We start from the raw sequence: 19,786 nt of genomic DNA on the forward strand, positions 1-19,786 counted from the left end.
TTAATTTATGATTGCTATGTTTTTTTTTTGTTTGTTAATTGAATACTTTTCAGGGTACCTATTACAATATATTGATACTATGTTTATAGATATAATCAGGTAAAACAAATGTACCATTTGATTTAAGCTATTTTTGCTAAGAATCTTGAGGCCTCGGGCAGTGTGCAGAGCAAGGACAAATAGCACGACACAGAAGTAACAGTAATAATTGCAAACTGATGTCTGCATGTGTGGAAGGTATCCATCTCGAAACAAAGCAAGACACCAAACAGTTGTTGAAGCTGGTCGTGCTCGGTGCTGGCTCACAGAGCGGCTCTTGTTGCTTCACCGGCGCGGGGATCAGACTTGTTGCTTTATTTAGCAACACTGCCGCAGGGCGAGGCGCTACAGTACTGCCACCACAGCAGACGTGGCCCTCTTGGTCCGACAGCCGTGTCGGGAATCGAACCACGGTCCCGCGGGGAGTTCCACCGCCACTCACCACCTCTGTGACAGCCTCACTAGCTCGAAAAGCTCGGGGGCGCTAAGGGCGACACTGGTTCGCGCTTCACACGTCTCTTAGACTCTACGCACCAATTTTCGCGTCGTTAACTCGCCTCTGTGGGACTTTAAATTGGCTACCCTACAATTGCGTGCTGGAATATTTAAGGTAAAGGCTCTCTGCAGGAGATTAACAATTTTTATCTTTCAATATCAAGGATGTTACCTTCATTAAGGCAGAGAGTAATCATTAAAACTGTTTTTTTTAGTTTGTGGAACTTCGCCTATTTATAATATTTTTACAGCGGTAGGCCTAGCCAATCTTCGAAATTGTTCCATTTCTGATACCGTAATGATTTCACAGGGGAATATTTGTTGTAGTCAATCATTGCCAACTTTAGACATTTCTTTAAATGGGTTATTGTTAAAACCACAAGTTGAACACTAGATGCAGTTTTTTTTATTACGAGCTCTCCTCCTTTATGAATAAAACTATAGTCTGCAGGGGCGAAAATCTGTACGATTATTATGAGGGGCCCGCTGGTCCCGTATAACAGCATAACGATTATGTAAGCGCAAGCGGACCCCGTAAGCAAGGGACCATTTTTATTGCAGGGGGGCCCCGGGTTGCCCCCCCCCCCCCTTGCGGAATTACGCCCATGATAGTCTGTGTCATGTATCTTGTCTCAAATTTAACATTTCTCAAAAGTAGTACCAGAGGTTCATATGTCCCAAGTGGCGCGTGCGAAACGCCACATGATGTTTGTTTACAAACTACTCTGCTTGTACACACAGCAACAGATGAGGATTGTGAAGTTTCTAGTTCAGGTTCCCGCCACCCTCCCTTGGGCGCTGGGCTGTCGACGGGGAAGCGAGTCCCTTCTTGCACGCGGAGTCTCTGCGGTCCGACGTGCGCGCGGCTCTTTCTTCGCGGCGGCCAGCGCGAATCGGAACGCACCCGTCCAAGCGGCAGCTGTTAGGTTCCGGCACCCCCTCCCTTCCCCCCCCCCTTCTGCGTGCGCAGGAGCGTGGGAAACGCACGCAGCGATTGCATTCTCCTTTCATTCCCATTCAAACACTTTTTTTAATTCTCCAAGCCAGCGGTCCCCAAGAGGTGTTCCGCTGACCCCTGGGGTTCCGTGAGTCAGGACGAATGTCACATGAAGCAGGCACATTTATTCTCAAGTAACTTCTTTGAAGTAGTTGGGGTTCCGCCAAAAGGAAATTCGATCGTAGGGTTCCCTGGCCGAAAAAAAAAAAAATTGGGAACCGCTGTTTTAAGTCACGTGACATCAATACTTATTTTTTTTCTTTATTTCTTTCCGTCGACATGATCATTACTCTGTATAAAATAAAAAAAATAATTAAGAAAACTGGTTAAAAATCATCCAGGTAACTTCCAAGCATTACGGATAGCTTCGTAAATTTACGGGTAATGGGTTTTACGTATCGAACACAAACTCATGAGAATCATTTGTGGGTGTGAACGAAACTTTTTTTTTTTTTACTTGTTAATACATAATTATATTACGTACTCTTCTTCCTTCCACGTGCATTTTGAACCTGTTTGCAACGAGCACAGAGCTCGGTACGTAGGAGTGCGTGGTAGTTCACGTGGAGATCCTGTCATCTGGGATAAAGGCGAACACTTCATTCTTCAGGAGGTGGATTCTTCGTCGAGAAGTTGTACTGCAACTTCCAACCAGAGTGGAGACATCAGCGCGACACACGTGTGACGTTTATTTATTCATTAGTCTTATTTTTACATGTGGCTAGGTCAAATAAAATATTACTTATATAAATAATAAGTAAACATTAAATAGAAAAACAAAGTAGCGTTCATTAAAAAAAACTAAAAAGCTCACACACTGGAAAAAATGTAAATCTAATTAATTAACTAACTTTTTCTTAAATGGTGGTATTATTTCTTACAGAGTAAAACTACACGATATAAATATTAAAAAATTTATAAACAAAAACAAACACTATAATTTACAAAAAATAAAACTTATGTAAACTACAAAGTATTACTTTAAAAACTACTAATTATTTAAAAATACATATTAAGCTAATCAACTCATCACATAAAATGTACAGGCCAATTACACACACACACGTACACGCGTACCTGAAGTTGCTTGGAACAATAATTTTAAAAAGGATCACATTCACTACCCATTTCAAGTGAAGATACTTCTTTATATATAAATAGGCCGAAACAGACCTTCTGTAAGCTGATAGTGTGACTACCGAGTGTGAACTAGCTCTTGGGACAGGAATTACCGTAGCCAGATTCAGTGAACCGCCCCATCTCTTGCCGGAGTGGTCTCGTGCGAACCACGGGAAACTCCATCAGCATTGGCCAGCCCGCGTTCTCACTGCATGCTCTGTGTGACGTTTCATGGCGTAGCTTTGGACACACCGTTGAAGTTAGTGTGAACTATAATAGTGGCTTGCGTGTTGTAGTCATATATTTTTTGGCGGTTACAGGTTGGACCATATTAATAAATAACTGACCGTATGTAACAATAATTAATTAAAAAATAATAATTAAAAACTTAAATGTTTTAGCACCGAGAAAGCTAAGATGGCGACGGGATATCCTTACTATAAGATGCATGATTTTAGTCGTGACAACTTACTCAGCTTATTACTTATCAGTTCTAGATTCTTAAACGTACGACCCTGAGATTAAACGTTAGAAATGTTGACTTGGCCACCGAGGTCAGCAAAATCCGAATCCAACAAAGAAATTACACGACATAGTGGTAACAATATCGACGACGCGGCGGCACAAGGGGGAAAAAACAGCAGATCTGGCCCCGAAATTTAGTAGTTCTTTTTTCCCGTTTCTGCTGTCGGACAGCGTTATTTATGCAGATTGCATCATAGGTTACGTTCCAGTCAAGCAATTTCACGAAACGGTTTTATTTATTTTTTTATCTGTTACGCTTTTCTCATAACTTTTCAGAATGTTGCATTTTCGTTCTCTTTTTAACATCCACACGTGTGGCAGATAAAAAGATTTTTTTTTTCTTTCTTTGGAAGATGTGAGACTGTTAATATTCATTCAAATCCGTTCAAAGTTACAACGCCCGCCGAGGGGGCTTGTGAAGGGGGGGGGGGGGGGGGGGGGGGGGGGATAAAGACGCGCGGGAGCAGTGGGTCACTCGCGAGGACGCAGGGCGCCCGAACCGGAGGTGCAATTAGTGCCAGCCTCGGACCTGAAGGCGACCGGTCCGGCAGCATGATGATTAGTTACGACCCAGCCCTGCAGGATGTGTTCCCGTGGAGTCACGGTGAGTCAGGCCGGGGGGGAAGGGGACAGAGAGGCGAAACACAGAAATTAGCATTTTTAGAAACAAAATAAGAATGTATTTACCCTGTTGAGTTATCTAAACATGCTGAGAGGGGAAAAAAAAAAAAAGAATAATCTTTTACCCCCCCCCCCCTTTTTTTTTCTTCTTCCAACCATATAATCACCGAGACTGGACGGCCATTAAAATAGCTATAGGAAGTAACACTCTACAAGCGTTCGTTATATATCGTTCAAGACCGTCCGAGCATGATAAAAAATACTTGCTGAGATTTTATTCTGGCAGCTAAGACGTTGTGATAATGATACTTCTTGACAGAATACATTGTCAGCTGTATATGTATATGCCGTGTAATTTGATAGTTCTCAGAATTAGTACTAATGGTCTAGGTATCCTTCTGTCACCGTGGGTGTTTGTGAACAACTTCATATTGCCGTCGATGTTCACGTTGCGTGACGGTCGGGAAATCGGTCACCCTGGTAGTAAACCTTCAAAAGTGTCAAATTTCAGACATGTTACATGATACGTACTACTAAGAATACGTAACAGGTTTAAGGCAGCCGATGTTCAGGTCGGATAGAGTATGAAGTTGTGGACGTGGATGATTGTGAGGAGTTGACTGACTCCAGGGATTTTTTGTTTAGTCGGGACCTGCTGTAGCTGGGAGCAGGGTGTCCACAGTTAGTACTTTCGTACTAGATCTAGTACTTTTATAAGTATTTTAGTGGTCTAGTACATTTACGCTCAGATCTAGTACTTTTTTCTTTAATATAATAATATTACAGTAACTCCAATATGTTTTATTATTAAGCGTAATTATTTTTAAAAACTATGGAATTTATGTGTGTGTGGTGTGATATTTAAGTTCAAGCATTACAATGCCATAATAACTTCCTAAATTGTTAAAACCATAAAAAAAATCATAATTTAGTACTTTTTTACAAATCTAGTACTTTTTCCTCGCCTAAGTTGGTACGGAATATTGTTTCCTTGTGGACACCCTGGCTGGGAGTCTCGGCCTCGTTACAGCACGTCGCGGTAACGGCGGCGTGAGGTGGAACCGTTATTCGTCACCCGCGCGAGGTTCGCTGTTCCCGCCACGGGTGGGTGAGAAAAAGTTCTCGTTTTCGCGTGGACTTTTTGTCGCTGCTTGTCACGTGGTTTCCTTCGGAGAGTTCCACGTGTTCTATTGCCGCGCAGAGGTTGCGCAAGGAAGGAGTCCCGAGAAGACATGCCGTGCGCAAACAGGGCCGAGAGCGTGTCTCAAATTCGACAATGGTCTGCGTATCCCGCGAAGTCAACAAGTCAACAAAATTATTGCTTACAAAGAACATTATGCGATTACCAGTGTTTGAGACAAGTTACACGACATCAGACTGCGTCTCCCTTAGCACTTCCTATCACGTGGATGAAACAAATTGGCTAGGAAATGTAGAGTCATCCACGTTGTAGCGCAACTTAATGGGCATCTATCTCCCCCCCTGTTCTATCAGCTGACCAGTAGTTATTGTTCTCGTACCGCTCCAGGCAGCAGACAAGGGCTTGGAACAGAGTACCCAGAGCACCCAGACGTGTCCACCACGTGACCGCTGGGCTCTGTGTTGTCGCCAGGCCGCCGGACAGCTGCGTCGTGACCTTGGCGGCCTGCGGACAACCTGTCGCGGCCGTCCAAGGTCACCGTCCGCCTCAGTGCCTGGCGTTCTCACAGTTGTGGCGCATTATTCGGCTCTTGGACAAAAAAACTTAACTTCATTTTTTTTTTTTTTTAATTTTTGAGTTCATTCAACGATAATAGCTGTTTTTTTTTTTTTTTTTACTTTCTTAAACTATACGTTTATTTTATTGTTTTCAGTCTCAAAATAAAATGTCGCCATCTTTGACACAGTTGTCATTACCCATTTTGTACTTCATTGTTTACCACAGCACATTAGCACTACACCACTACCACAGAACTGCGGACATTAACTAATAAAAATTAACACAACAATGGTTTCGGCTTGCTAGTTAAAATTTATTCTGGAATTTAATAACAAACGTTTATGGTTTTGAAAAAAAACTAATTTAAAGGAAGACTGTTATAAATTTGTGGGTTCTAGGTAAAATAAAAGCTCTTGGCCGTCTTTCAAGTGTGTATATGTCTACAGGCTTGAAACTCGTCAGGGATATTCTTTATATTTCACACACATTAACTGAGATCGGGTTTAAAGATTTTAGGGCTTTTAACACCTCCCCCGGCACATTTTTCACAATTACCCGACCTATTGGATCGGAAACACTCAAAACCAAAAAAGAATACATTTTTTTAAATTTTCGAAAGTTAGGGTCATTAACCCCTCTCCCACCGAGCAGAAAAAGGTCGAAACATGGACACATTTTTCACCATAACGCAACCCCAGAAACACTCAAAATCAAAAAGAATATATTTTTAAAAGTTTCGAAATTTAAGAGCCTTTCCCTCCTCGGGCACATTTTCCACCATTACAAACCTTTTGATTCAGAAATACTCCGAATTGAAAAAGCATTATTTTTAAAATGTTCAAAATTTTGGGTTTTTAACCCCTTCGGGAACAGTCGACCCCGGGGCAAATTCTTGCCCCGATCTCATGGATACACAAAAAGCATGGTTATTACCCATAGCTCGAAATTATGTTTTTTTTATCCTATGACCCCATCCCCCTTAACTCTAAGATCTTAAGTTATCAAAATTATTGTATTTTCAGAGGTTCTTTATATGTATGCAAAATTTCAACACATTCGGACGTCGGATGGAGGGTAAAAATTGAATTGAAATGTTTTATGTATGTATTCCATTCATACGTACAGGTGAAGCTAATATAAGCGCGGTAAAAACCATTTCCTACAGCACTATTTTATGCTCTTATAAAATTCAAGAAATAGTAAAATTAAAATTACAGAAATATCTATTATGAATATCGATGAAAGTATAATAGTTTTAATGTTAACAAGCACGGCAATAGAGGGCGCCATCTGCTCTGCTGTCCGAGTGTGGGACGGGCCGTAGAAAGGACGCAGATGACAACTCGCGGAGGAGGCCCGCGGCGCGCACGCCGAAGGTCGCGAGTTGCGCGTCCCTGCCACCCGGGGCAGCACGTGCACGCGACAGATGAGAACAAGAGAGGAACAAATGGAGAGACAATTGCCGGGGAGCTGAAGTAACAACGCATCGCAATCATTCCTTCAAGGTTGCGACACGAGAACCTGCCGTAGAGATTGAGAGAGACGGAGGAAATTGACAAGTAAACGAAACCTGTGCCATTGACTTTTTTTTATGTCTTCTTCAGCCTTCACGTGCGTGTTCTTTTCAGTGTTTAAAACTCGCTGCCAGAGTAAATACGAATGCCTGTAAGAACTGGGCATTCGTGCGCGGACGTGCTGAGAATGTGACGACTAGTGTTCTCGCTAGAGCCAGAGAATTACTTTGTTCATTACGCAAACAGTGTTTATAAACAGTATGTTGTTGTTTTTGTTGAAATAGCCTTCATCTCTTGGTTTTTTCTTCAACAAGGACGACACGATACACTATTGAGGATCTTAAAAAAGGGTTTCTTTAAGCAAGCATCCTATTGTTCGTGTGCCTTTTGTGATTTCTTATCGACTGTTTTTCCTCCAAGTACATAAGAACGGGCAAACCATTGACTAGGTCTTGAATATCTTTTGACGCCAGTATTCGACGTATTTGGTGGTATTAATTCGGAACAAAATTTTAAAGACTTTTAAAATAACAAAGGTGCGCAGTTAGTGCTGATTTCAATGGACGGGCCGTATTGGAGTTTAGTCTGTTCTGAACGTACGAAGCAGGTAACTCTCATAATTTACATTTCCAACCTCAGGGTAGGCATTACGTCATTTTAAGTCAGGATGTGTGTACAGAAACGACATTTGATGGTGTCTAATGCATTATTTTGCAGAAACGCCACGTACTGAACCTAAACGGCATGTTCAGCGACGCAGTAAAGAAGGATGTTATGCGCTTTTAGCAGGAAAGTATTTAACGATTTTTCCTCACCCATGCATGAGCCAACACTAATTAACGCTTGGAATATTTTGTAATTTTTCTGAACATCCAGCACTTCTCTATGTACTTTTATTTTTATAATTTTTATTTTAATGGTATTACAGTTCAAAAAATATGTTTATATTTTATATTAGAAAAATATGATTGCACGATTCTTACAGAAAATAACTTCCACGGAAATTGATTTCAGACTTTTGCGGTTTTACTGTAACATTGATCTTAGACCTTACATCCGTCTTTGATAAACGATGTTTATTACTTGACATAACATGTTATGCTATGTGTGTGCGTACCGTAAGACACTATCGTGAAAGAACACACATGTGGTACAAAATTTCGCTGTGGTTAAATCAGTATTTGGAGATACGTAATTTTTACTTATTACATAGCAACTATTTATGCGAAGACTTATAAAATAGCTGTATCATATAAAAACATATTTGCGTCCCCCCCCCCCCCCCCAAAAAAAAAAAATAAACAGACGAGTGAGATCTCGGGATGTAACTGCCAGCTTTAATTCGTATTTTGAGGCGGCCGCAGTTAGTTACCATACAAATCGGTTAATGTAATGAGCGTTCCCTCACAACCATTTTATTTATTAGTTTCATTTTGAGGTCTTCTCTGCTTAGTATTCCAGTCGTATACGCAGTTCTCGTGGTTCGAACCCCTCCCTCGTTCTCCCTAAAGTCTTGAATTACTCCTAGAAGCTGAAAATATAAACATTTGCAATTCTGATAAGTTTGCGAAGTCCTGGCAGTTTTCGCCTGCGACGGTTAAAGTGGTGATTACTTGGCCCAGGTTCCCGTTGACGTCCTAAAGGAATGTAGCCCAGTCCGGCGGTGCCTTGTAATAAATTAACATTTCCCACCTCACCACGAAACAAAAAGTTTTCAAACAATAGCTTCTTTAAATGTTGGCACGTTTCTTGTAAATCTAATCAAGTTTGCAAAAAAAAAAAAGTTCTATATTAACGTAACTTTAGATATTGCTAAAAGTTTTTTTTCAAACTTTATTATTTATATGACTTAGAATTTTTGTATGTTCCCCGCAATTCTGCATATTACCTTAATATGTAAGTGACAGCACGTGGTTTTAAATCGTAGCAGCCAATGGCAATATAATTTTTTTTAATGTAGCGAAAGGATATGGAAAGTCGATTTTATGCAGCTACTTTCAGAAATGCTCAAGTGTGCGTATACCTAATATCATCGCAGTCAAACATCTCCAGTAATTGAAATACAAAAAAAAAAAAAACATGTTCTGTGTTCTCGCCACTATTATTTAATAGTATTTATGGAAGGAATTTTTTTATTAAAAGCGGTTTTTATGCAGTTCAGTGCTTGACTGTAACCACAGAGTCACTAAACTTATCAGAAGAGGAGATGCGCTGTTCAATCAAACACCGTAGGGATGGTTCTCTCGTTTATAATCACACGCTAGGAAACCCATATAAATGTTACGGCCCTGCTGTCCAAGGGCGGATCCAAAATGAGGGTCAGGGGAGGGCCACATTATATTTTCTAATACAGTCTTAGTACATTAAGAATTGAAATATTTTAATAAATTTTATTTGTGGTTTAAAAACTTCCTATTATTTACATCACTGCAGTAAAATAATACTTTAGTTAGTTTGGAAAACTACGATTAGGGATTAGGAGAACATCTGAAAATTATTCTGGGTGGAGGGAGGGATGCCGCTATGCCCTCCTTTTGGATCCGCCAGCGCTGCTGTCTTAAAACGTTCTACCCATAGCAGTGTGTCGTAATAGCCAGCTAAAAAAAGAAGACACTCAAATGTTTGCGTGGTGTTCACACGCGTCAGAAGTGAAACACTACACAGATAAGAGGTGTGAGAATGTGTGCAAGTACACGAGTGAGCTAGTGAGCGAGTGAACAAACATGCAAGTGTGATAGTGATTTAGCGTGAACATGCCGTCGAGCCACCACTCCCGGAGCTCACTCCCCCTTCTGTCATCTAGCGCCCCATTCCCGATTTCTGTACATAATCGTTGCCCTCGGAGCGTCGTGCTCGAAAGAACCTCTAAGCGAAGCCCAGTTCGACGAGCACTGCTGTTCGGGTTCGGCGTGGAAGTGCGTTGCGGTCGCTTTCCCGCCGCGCTCCCCCCTCCACTTGCCCGGGTGGTGAGGGGGCGGGAGAAAGGAGGCGCTCCCGTGGGCGGGGAAAAGCGAATCGTCGGGCGGCTCCAGTTCGCGAAGAAAGTCGCGTGGCGGGTGCAGTTGGAAGGGTCAGCTCCCCTGACCCCTGACCCCTGACCCCGAGGTGCCTCGTGGGCGGCGCGCAGGCTCGCAGGGGCTCGTCCCGGTGCGAGTGCAGTCATGATGGTGGTGATGTTGGTTCAAGTGGAGAACTAGGGACAGTCTTTTTCCGCGACAAAAATAAATCTGAACGCAATATGATACACCTAGAGACATGAAAAAATTCACGGGCTCATTTCGTGACATACTCAATTTCAAATAATTATATCTTCGTGCGTCTTCTGCCGTTGGTTTACTTGAAGCACGTATATACCTACTTCTGCTTCACGTTTATGATTGTACTGCAGTGCCTTTGACACGCCCTTGAAGAGCCTGAGCCAATTATAAACAAGGAGAATAAGTGGTTATCCAACAAAGTGTAACCCGCCAAACGAACAAGTTACCGTGACCAAGTTACCGACCAATGAGGCTCAATTATATACAGCCAAGTTGAGTCCAACCTGGAGTGAAATTAACCCGCGAAAAATGTGTGGTTCTAGAGCGTTCTTACTATTGGAACGATGGTGATAATGATGATAGTGATTATGGTGATAAAGTGATCTGTCCTGAGGCTGGTTTGAATGTATTGCTGAAACCTGTAGTATTTACATTGGATGTTGGTATTCAAACACACGTACAGTTTTGTTTTATTCCGAATTTTCGACTTTTGAAATATTACCCTAAGCACAACCATACATACAGGTTATATAGTGTCAGATTCCATGCTGGGTTAGGAATAGAACTTGAGAAACTTCCACGAGTGTAAGTAACTCTGTAAGGACCTCGTCTCAGTGGTATGCCTCCCCCCCCCCCCCCTGGTTCTTAGATGATTCCAGCTTTTTGTCAACTCAAGTGTGTCGTTGGATACGCTTGTCGAAAGGCTCTTCCTGTGTTTGTTTTCAGTAGACGTCAGACCATACCATGGCTCGCTTTGCTGTTAACTCCACTTGGAGCTCAGATCTCTTGCGTTGCCATTCTTCGACAGTTGCCCACACTCTCTCCCATTTCAAAACACATTTCACTTCCCAGACAATGCAGCTCAACAGCCGCCAGTATCTTTCCCAGTCGTGCATGTTTGCTGCTCGTTTTTATGTTCCACTTCAGCAGAGAGACTCGGCCACCAACCGTGTACTTCATATAACCTTTAAGCCTCACCATCCTGTCTTCAAACCATTCCCGTGTCTTTAGTTTCAGTGTGTTACATATATTGTTGTGTAACATCGTAGCTCTCGGTATACAACATTTGGTAGGAGTAATTTCGTGAATGGAACGGAAATCGCATGGAACGGAAACGTGTAACCACGGTGCTGCCATCTGTGGCGGATGGCACGAACCAAAGTCTGAAAAAATCTGTGGGATTATTTTGGGAAGGGGGGGGGGGGGTTCTGTCCAAGTGTCTTGCCTTGTGTTTGGATAACCTACACAAGACGTCTCACTAGGCGTCGAGGCCTATATGTTGCGAGCAATAAATTGAAAAACCTTAGGTATAAATATAATATCCAAACAATTTTTCTTTCGAACATAGTTTTTGACTTTATTAATACTTTTCAATCGCCCCCGTTCCCCAGTTACGATTGCCTCCACCCATGCTGCTGGGTTTTGAAATTTCAAACTGCGTTGTTCGACTCATCATCTCGAATGCATGATCGCTTACATTCGACGCGCGAGTTTTTCTTGAATTGGATGTTTTCCGACGCTGCGATGCGTGTCTGTGGTCGCATTAGTTATCGTGTTACATTTGGCGTTTATATAAGGTCATGAAATGATTCGCGTATCTGAAATATGTAAACTGTACAATTTTTTTTTCTTTTTTTTCCCCACATGTTCTATTTCCCCGGTTAAAGAGTTCAGTTGTCCCTCGCTCCGTAAGGGTTGGTAATTGCTAGAGACCTGCAAAATTCGCGGTTTCAATGGCCTTCAGGATATACTGCACATACCCCTGTACACTCGGGAAAATAACGCAAGTTCATTGGCTGCCGAATTGTGAGTCGTCTCAGCTGGTTTGACTGTGATTCGATCCTTCTTTGGTTGAGGTTTTATAACTGGTTGAGATTCGTCCAGATGAACAGTAAGCCATCTAAGAGGTATATGTGTTTGAATTCTAGCCTATCACCTAATGAATCCGCGAATTTTGCAGGTCTCTAGTCAATGGTCAACCTTGGGACGGGAGCGGGGAGGGGGAGGGGGCGCGCCTGGTGACGCGGCCTCTCCGCTGGGGGCGGCGGGGGCGGCTCGCCCCGGGAGGCGGGAGGCGTGCGTCACGCGGCCGGGGGCGGCCAGTCCGCGGCGAACCTCCGAGCGCTGCGCGTCGCGACGCCACGCGAGTGCCGTGCGCGCGTGTGGGACCCGGGTCGGGATACCGGCGGCAGGTACCGGCGTCGAGGGTGTGTGTGTGTTTTTACATATCAGCTCTTTGGGAACTAGTTACCAAACGCACAAATAAAATATTTTTCTTTATTTTTTTCAAATACCCTGTGGCAACGTTTTTTCAAAAAATAAGAGAAACCTGTAATCGCCAGGGAATTTTGAATTTGTAGAAAATTCAGGGAATATTCAGCGAAATATTAATCAGTTCGGTTGGATTTAAATTAAAAAAAAATGACAATGGCTAACCCCGTACCGCCAAACCATTAACCCTTTAATATCTGGTTTAATTTTTTTGTTGTTGCGATGCTGGGCAAATTTTTTTTATCAGAGTTATATATTTTTTCACGTAAATCTGTATTCCGTCTGTTTCGGGACCTCGAAGTGTGTTGTAAGATAATCACAGTTCATAGTTTTCAGGAATTTGGTTAGTGTGTTGTCTCGACATTGAATAATCTGTTGTGACTGTAGTAACGCTAGGAAGTAGCTCAAAAATTGATATTGGTTGATTTATATTGAAATATTGCAGGTTTTGGTCAGTGAAAAATCGTAAAAACCTAGAGAAGTCATGATTAATTAACATTTGTCTTGCTGGACATCGTGGTGGTACTACTGATTTATCTGAATAGACAAGCATTGTCGTCTTCAAAATTAGTATTATAGAAATAAAGTTACGGCGCACTTTTTTATGCCTTTAGCCACGTGTTAAAAATGTACAATTACTTCATTTATGGCATTACAAGCTGGCTTTTTTGGTAACTAGTTTTTTAAAGATATAATTGTAAAACGTCAGATTTTTTACTGTGCATTTATTCGACTCATCTCGGATATCACTTTGGTAAGTCTTGTACTTCCTTGCACGAGGTCAAGATTAAATTGCAGTCATGATAGTCCATTAATCATTGGCCAATCGAATATAAAATCGTTGTTAGATCGCTTTTGAAATTAGTTTTATGGGCTCTCTTCCAAAACCGTATTTCTTGGCTGGCAATTTTCTTTCTGGGCATATTAGTATTGAGATATAATCTGTCCTTCGTTAATATGAAAAAAAAATACGATTTTACCCTGTGACGTACTAATGGGTGAACTGAGATTGTATCCGTTGTTCCTCATTATTTAGTTTTAATATTTGGAGCCGCACGTTCTACTATTCAGTTGTATTTTGTTTGAAGTGTTCTTAGTTTTTTGCTGGGTTCATACATGTGTTTTTTATTATATGTTTTAGTGTGCAGATATTCCTAAAGAGCTGGTTTTCAAAATAAGTGACTTGTTTAGATCGAGATGACACGGTCCGATTGGTAGGATATAGTTGATATCGGGAAATACAGAGGGCTCCAATCAGAGGCAGTTGTGATCCAGTTGTCGTGTCGTGAACCGCGGTGTTTATAACCACCGCCGTCAGCAGTGCCGTGTATTCCGGCAGTTTGAAAACCCTGGCGCCATTGTCGAGTCGCCCAGATAAGCGTGCCGGTCGTCGGGCAACAGTGGCGGGGAGATAATGATGGAGTGAGGCATCACAAAGGGCTCCGCATTCCACTCTTCTTGCCGCATCCGTACGCCTTTGTAATAAACTCAGGAATGTACGTGGCAAAGTGATGGGTTTTTTTCTCCCCCCCCCCCCCCCCTATTTTCATTTCCGACAGTTAGGTTGTTGACTTTTTCCGACGAACCGAGCAGCTTCATTCAGTGTTTTCGGTTCGACTCTTCAAGGTTCATGAGTGTCGCCCGATCATTTTAGAAACTCTCCACGCACCTTTAAAAGTTTAACTGTCTATTTTTGTTTTAAAAATATATTCTATTTTACGGGGAAAATAGCTAAAATGAGTGTATACACAATAGTTTATTTTGTTTTCCAAAATCATGACAAACATTCTAATAGATATCTTGGCTTGCGCTCGGCCGCTGCACGTACTCTTCGCTGCGCGTGGAAAGTACTCGCAGGCACCGTCGTCTTCCTTGCCGCAGTGAAAGTGTCACGTGACATACGCCGTTTACCTTTACGACTCTCCCGCCAGTCTCCACAAAACCGCTCGGTGTTCGGTGTTCGGTCGTGGCAGCTACCCGCTCGTACGAATGTGCGAGACAGACAACCCAGAACCCAGGACTTTTCTGAAGTTTGCAGTAATTTTTATATATTGCTTTCAGTGCATCCGTGATTTACTTTCTCACCGAACGGAGTTTTACCACACGAAATGTATCCATTCGTGTTTGAATTCTTTGGAACTGAAATGAAGGTTGGATAACGGGAGTACCTAGATGTATTAAACACATATTTAGGGGCATGCATGTTCCGCGAAAACATTTAGAAACCGGCTGTGTGTTAAAACACTGTAGAATAGTCTGGGTTGCGTGATTGAACGAGTTTCTTTCAATTTATTTTCATCTTGTCGGCACTCCAATCATAACCATCCAGTGCGTAAGCAAACCCGTCCTGAATGGCCCGTTTAAATAAGGTAGGGATATTCTGATGCAGGCGGCCTGCGCTGGTGCGAATGTAACGTATTGCAGTCTAACGAATGTTGAGAAATTTTTCTCTCTCTGCATACAGTTTATGACATATCTGAAGTTGAAATAATTTATAATATTTTTCCTTTGTTTAAAAGTTTAAATTTAATTTAATTCTTGGTTTTATCTAACATAAATGTCTTAAACGGGGTTTTTCAAATATTGATAAATCAAAGGATGTTCTATACAAAATAAGCTATTTATTTGGGGGCTGCTTTTAAACTGTGTAACTTTAGGAGAAGTAGGCGAAGTCTCTTCCCGCACGTTGTGATTGGCTGCTGGGCTGGCCGCCATGTCGTCGCGCAGTCGGACGGGAGGCGGTCCAGCCGCGCAGCATCGCGCGGGTGGGCGTGGCCTCATGCGTCATGCGCGCCGGCACTTGTTCTGCCAGCCGACCGACCAGTCCGCTCGCTGCGTGGGGCCCGAGCCTGCGCAGTCTTCAGTCGTAGACACTGAGGCGTCCGCCCGTCCAGTCTCCGCTGCCGTCTCCATAGCTGTATCGCCTCTAAGCGCTGTCTTCTCGTCGTGCATGCGACAACTATGCGATCTTACCAGTAATCATAACCTCATTTGGCGGATAAATGAGCATAAAAGTATAATTCAGTTCCATTGAGTGCTCTCAATAACATGTACCGGATGTCTCATGTTTAAACTTTATTCTGAAAACACGCGAATGAGACATTTGTTTTCAAAAAAAATACAATTTAATAACGAAATACGGAAACAACTACTCACCGTCATCGGCGTGTTCTTAAATACGTTTTGTAAACAGACATAACTGAGATATCATGGACAGTTTTTAAATAGCGTGGTTTTTATCTGAAGTTATTCATATGCTAGGCCGGAGACTTAATCGTTGCTTGCAACTGTGTTACAGAAATTTGGGCTCCAAGAAAATAGTGGATACTGAGTAATGGGAATCCAATTCAGTTTGAGCAATTCCAAAGTAGGTCCTCTAGTTGTCAGGCCAGCCAAAAGATCAATGAGTGGCCGAATGCTCTTATATCAAATGAACCACCAAGTCGTTTGGTTGGTTAATTTTTTTTAGTACGTCATGTGTTTAATTTTATTTAATAAAAGTTTGTGTGTTATTAGAGACATGTATCTACCACACAATAATGGGGAAGAAGGAGTTGGTCATGATTTGCGCTACGGAAACTATTCCAGTATTCGCAATGAGTGATTTATGGAAACAAGTAGAAAACCATCGCACTGATTTTCCTAACGCTCTCCCATCTCCGTCAGTTTAGGGGGGGGGGGGGGTCCTTTGGGAGTGTCGATAGGGGCGTCCCCCCCTCTTCACTACCCCGTAGAACTAAAAGAATAAACTGGAGTGATAACAAGCTGCGACATTCCGCACCTTAATTTTATTTTATTTTATTTCGTATTTTCGAAGTGCTCCTGGATAATTTAACATCTGTGGGCATGACGTTTGAAATTTGTTAAGAATTATTTTTTTTAAATTTTCAGTCCCATTTAACTGGGAAGTATTTCATCCCACCCATAACCTTCGGTCTTCCGCGCCCCCAAAAATTTAAATTTTGGTCCGCCAGTGATGAAATATGTTCGTTTTATTATTCTCTTCCTATCTTGCTCTCCTCTTTCAGGGTGTGTACAGCCATGGTCATTCCCAGACATCCTTGGTGCAAAGCTACTTTTTACATTGAACTTCCAGCCTTGCGGCTTGCCCCGATGAAGCGCCAATCCCCCTGCGCGCTGAGGACCGATGAACTATGGAGGTGTGTAGCTGCCACGTTCGGCGCGTCGGAGGAGGCGGCGATTCAGCAGGCGCGTCGCGTCGCGAGCGCAAGCCGGCGCGAATCGCGGTCAGGTGGACGCCGGTCGACCGATTGGCGAAACGCCGTGGCCTGGATGTCGGGTTTGCGCCAGGTTTACAACTTCCGGTCGCTGGAGCGCGACTCGCAACCTCGCCGTTGCCGTACCTAGTGCACCCCCCCCCCCCCTTCCTCTCGCTGCTCGCGTGCCCACTGGCCGAGGAGCTGTGTTGCTGGTGGTCAGACAAGCGCCAGCCTGTGTAGCCTTTCCCGTGTTACTTTATTCTTTAAACATTGGTGCGTAGTCGTCGCGTGAAACTTCCTTTACAGAAGGATGGGCAATATTCAGGGTATAATATTTCAAACACGCGTAATCATATTTTGAAAATATACCTTTTTTTACTAGTGTCTGTACATTCATCAGGGGAATATAAGTATGAATTAGTGAGGTTATCATAACTAAAATATGATACATAACCATAATGGGAATGACTTTGCTTATTGTCGCGATTCTAATGGTTCGCACCTCGGAGTTTAGAGTTGAGAAAGTATGCAAAAGTGTGCGAAAGTATGCAGACATATGCAAAAGTATGAGAAAGTATTTAAACGTTTACAAAAGTATTGAAAAATACACGAAATCATGCGATGCTGCCGCCGTCTGTAACCGGCTGTAAATATGTTTATATTCAGTACATTTTTTTAATACTTGCGCCATCACGCAATGTTCGTTACATACGTTACACACATTAACTTCGTAATCTACTCATTCACATTACCCTGTGATTCAGACATTTCTCTATTGGATGTAAAAATGTCTAATTTCAAAAATTTTGAGTTCTGAAAAGTGTATCCTTCTGCCTCTGTTGTTATATATCAAACAGTGTTGTTAACAACTTCAAGTAGTTGTCAGTTGGAAAATGGGGACACTACAGCAGTTCTCAAAAGTAGTACCAGTTACACCCATTTCCCAAATGTTACATGCAGAATCACATGTTTGTTCATTACATGAAATTGTTTACAAATACTGTTTGAAAGAAAAACAGTGGCAAAACGATACATAGACCATTGGCGCTGTTTTTGAGAACAGTTATATAACACAGACATAAGCCGGTGTGAGGACTCAGTAGCGGTGGAAAGTACGACAGGTGTCCACTCCAAATGACTGAACTGGCGGAATTTTCCTTGACAAATGGGAAAGGAGATCCCATGAAGAACTCTCATGCTGTGTTAATCTACCCATGGGACAAGTAAGACGGTATCACAGAGCCTTTTGTAGTCACTTCTGCCTTTGCGAATTGTCGGACACACCGGGGTTCTCGATATCAAGACAATCATTGGCACTTCGGCCCCCCTGCTTGTGTGGGGCTGGGGAAGGAGGGGAATCAGATCCCGAGGAAATAGTGCAGGAAAGGCTCCCACGTGATTGAGGGACACAAGCGACACGAACTCCCAAAAGCCGTAGGGAAATGGATACGTAACATCACAGCATCAGCATGATCAGTCCCTCCCCTTTCTCTATACCCATTTTGCTAACCAACAGTTGAACTAGTGGGAATCCTTTCACCTAGTGCTGACTGGCGCCTATACGAAGCCATCACTCTCAACCTGAGGATCTCCCAGGCTGGAAACAGTTGAAGCTGAAGAAACTGTGCAGGAGTAAGGCATCGGTTCTTGCCAGCTCTGACGCAACCGGGAGGCATGTGATGTGAGCTCATCGCCAAGGCGGACGGATGTTTTTTTTCTCCCCAAGCCTCGTCGGCGGTGTAGCAGTTTACGATTCTGGACGTGGCTCGTGAGAAGGGAGTCCGCGGAAGCTGTCTCCCGGTTCAGCTGCTGGGACCGCAGGCGCGGAGAGCAGGCAGGACACGAGTGCACGCTCGAAGGACGTGGGAGGCTCACGAGCTCCAGACAGAGTCTCCGCAGCAATGGGAAGAATTGTGGACACGCATCATCGTTTGGGCGTGTGAATGTTGCAGCAGAACCAAGACTGACAAGTAAATTTCTTCGTGCAGGGACACAAGAAAACATGCCTGGATTAGCGGCCATCAGTAAAGTCTGCAAGTGTGTCTGAAAAGGGGGGAGGAAAAAATGAATCTCATGATTTGCGTCTGTTTTTTGTTGTGTCATTCTGGACTGTCGCGAGTGAAAGGGAAACCGACAGTTCTTTAGCACACTTGCGATCAGTGTCGAATTGTCTTGTCGAACTAAGCAGCGCACAAACCAGAACTAGATCTATAGTGCGTTACAAACAACACAAACACTTTAAAACCATTTCCAAGGTGTTTGATGTGTTTGTGGCGTTAAAGGAAGAAACGTCTTGTCCTCGCATGTTGTCATCTGGAATGGGTGTTAATCGCAGCGGGGAGTGTCCGGGTTGGCTGGAACGCCCTGTGTCCGTGTGATGGCCTGTACGCGCTGGACTGCCGAGGCCTCCTGGTCGGGGGCGGGCCATCAGTATGCCGGCGGCCCGCCAGGCGCCCATCAGCAGGCCGCACCACGCGCCCGCGGACAATGGGCGGCCGCCTAGCCGCCTGATCGCGCATGCGCCGCGGCGAGGCAGGCGGCAGCTGCACCCGCGCTCGGACCGCCGCTCCTCCGAGGGCGAGCCATCCGGCAAACACCGCACGTCACACGACACTCGCGCTGGCGCAAGACTTCCACATCTGTCGAGTAGCATTGGTCACTGTGGACATTCATCGCGCCATTATCACCAAGCTGGTCGGTCGGGTGTAGTGATCCGTCCAAGTGCAGCCAACTTGTTCTTGAACAAGTACAAACAATGTTGTCCATGTTACTACAATACTTCTAGCACGTGTGCCTAACTGGGCACACATACGGTGTACGTACAGAGCTTCAGAAAAAAAAAAACCTACGCTATTTCGAAACTGCTCAAGATATCCTCGTGATAACTGTTAAAGGAAAAATGTTTAAGAATACGCTGATGGCAAATGAGTAGGTCTGTTTGCGTATTTAGTTTTTAAAATGTACCTATTTTTAGGAGCATGAAAAATTTACACCTTTTAGGCACAGGTGCAGATTCTTGCAAGCACTGA

The 19,786-nt window shown here is 43.3% G+C and overlaps 1 protein-coding gene across 6 annotated transcripts in view; it reads left to right on the forward strand.

Annotated features, from left to right (window-relative positions):
* Positions 1 to 19,786, forward strand: part of LOC134542613 (rho GTPase-activating protein 20-like) — a 927,095-nt gene that overhangs the window by 691,043 nt on the left and 216,266 nt on the right. The window contains exon 1 of one of the 6 annotated variants that reach the window (XM_063386998.1): positions 12,377 to 12,458. The exons of 3 other annotated variants lie outside the window; for them this stretch is intronic. The gene's annotated coding sequence lies outside the window, so the exon portion shown is untranslated. 2 more of the 6 variants (XM_063386997.1, XM_063386999.1) reach the window with 2 other exon arrangements.

Source organism: Bacillus rossius, assembly GCF_032445375.1.
Source record: "Bacillus rossius redtenbacheri isolate Brsri chromosome 9 unlocalized genomic scaffold, Brsri_v3 Brsri_v3_scf9_1, whole genome shotgun sequence".
Taxonomy (NCBI): Eukaryota; Metazoa; Arthropoda; class Insecta; order Phasmatodea; family Bacillidae; genus Bacillus; species Bacillus rossius.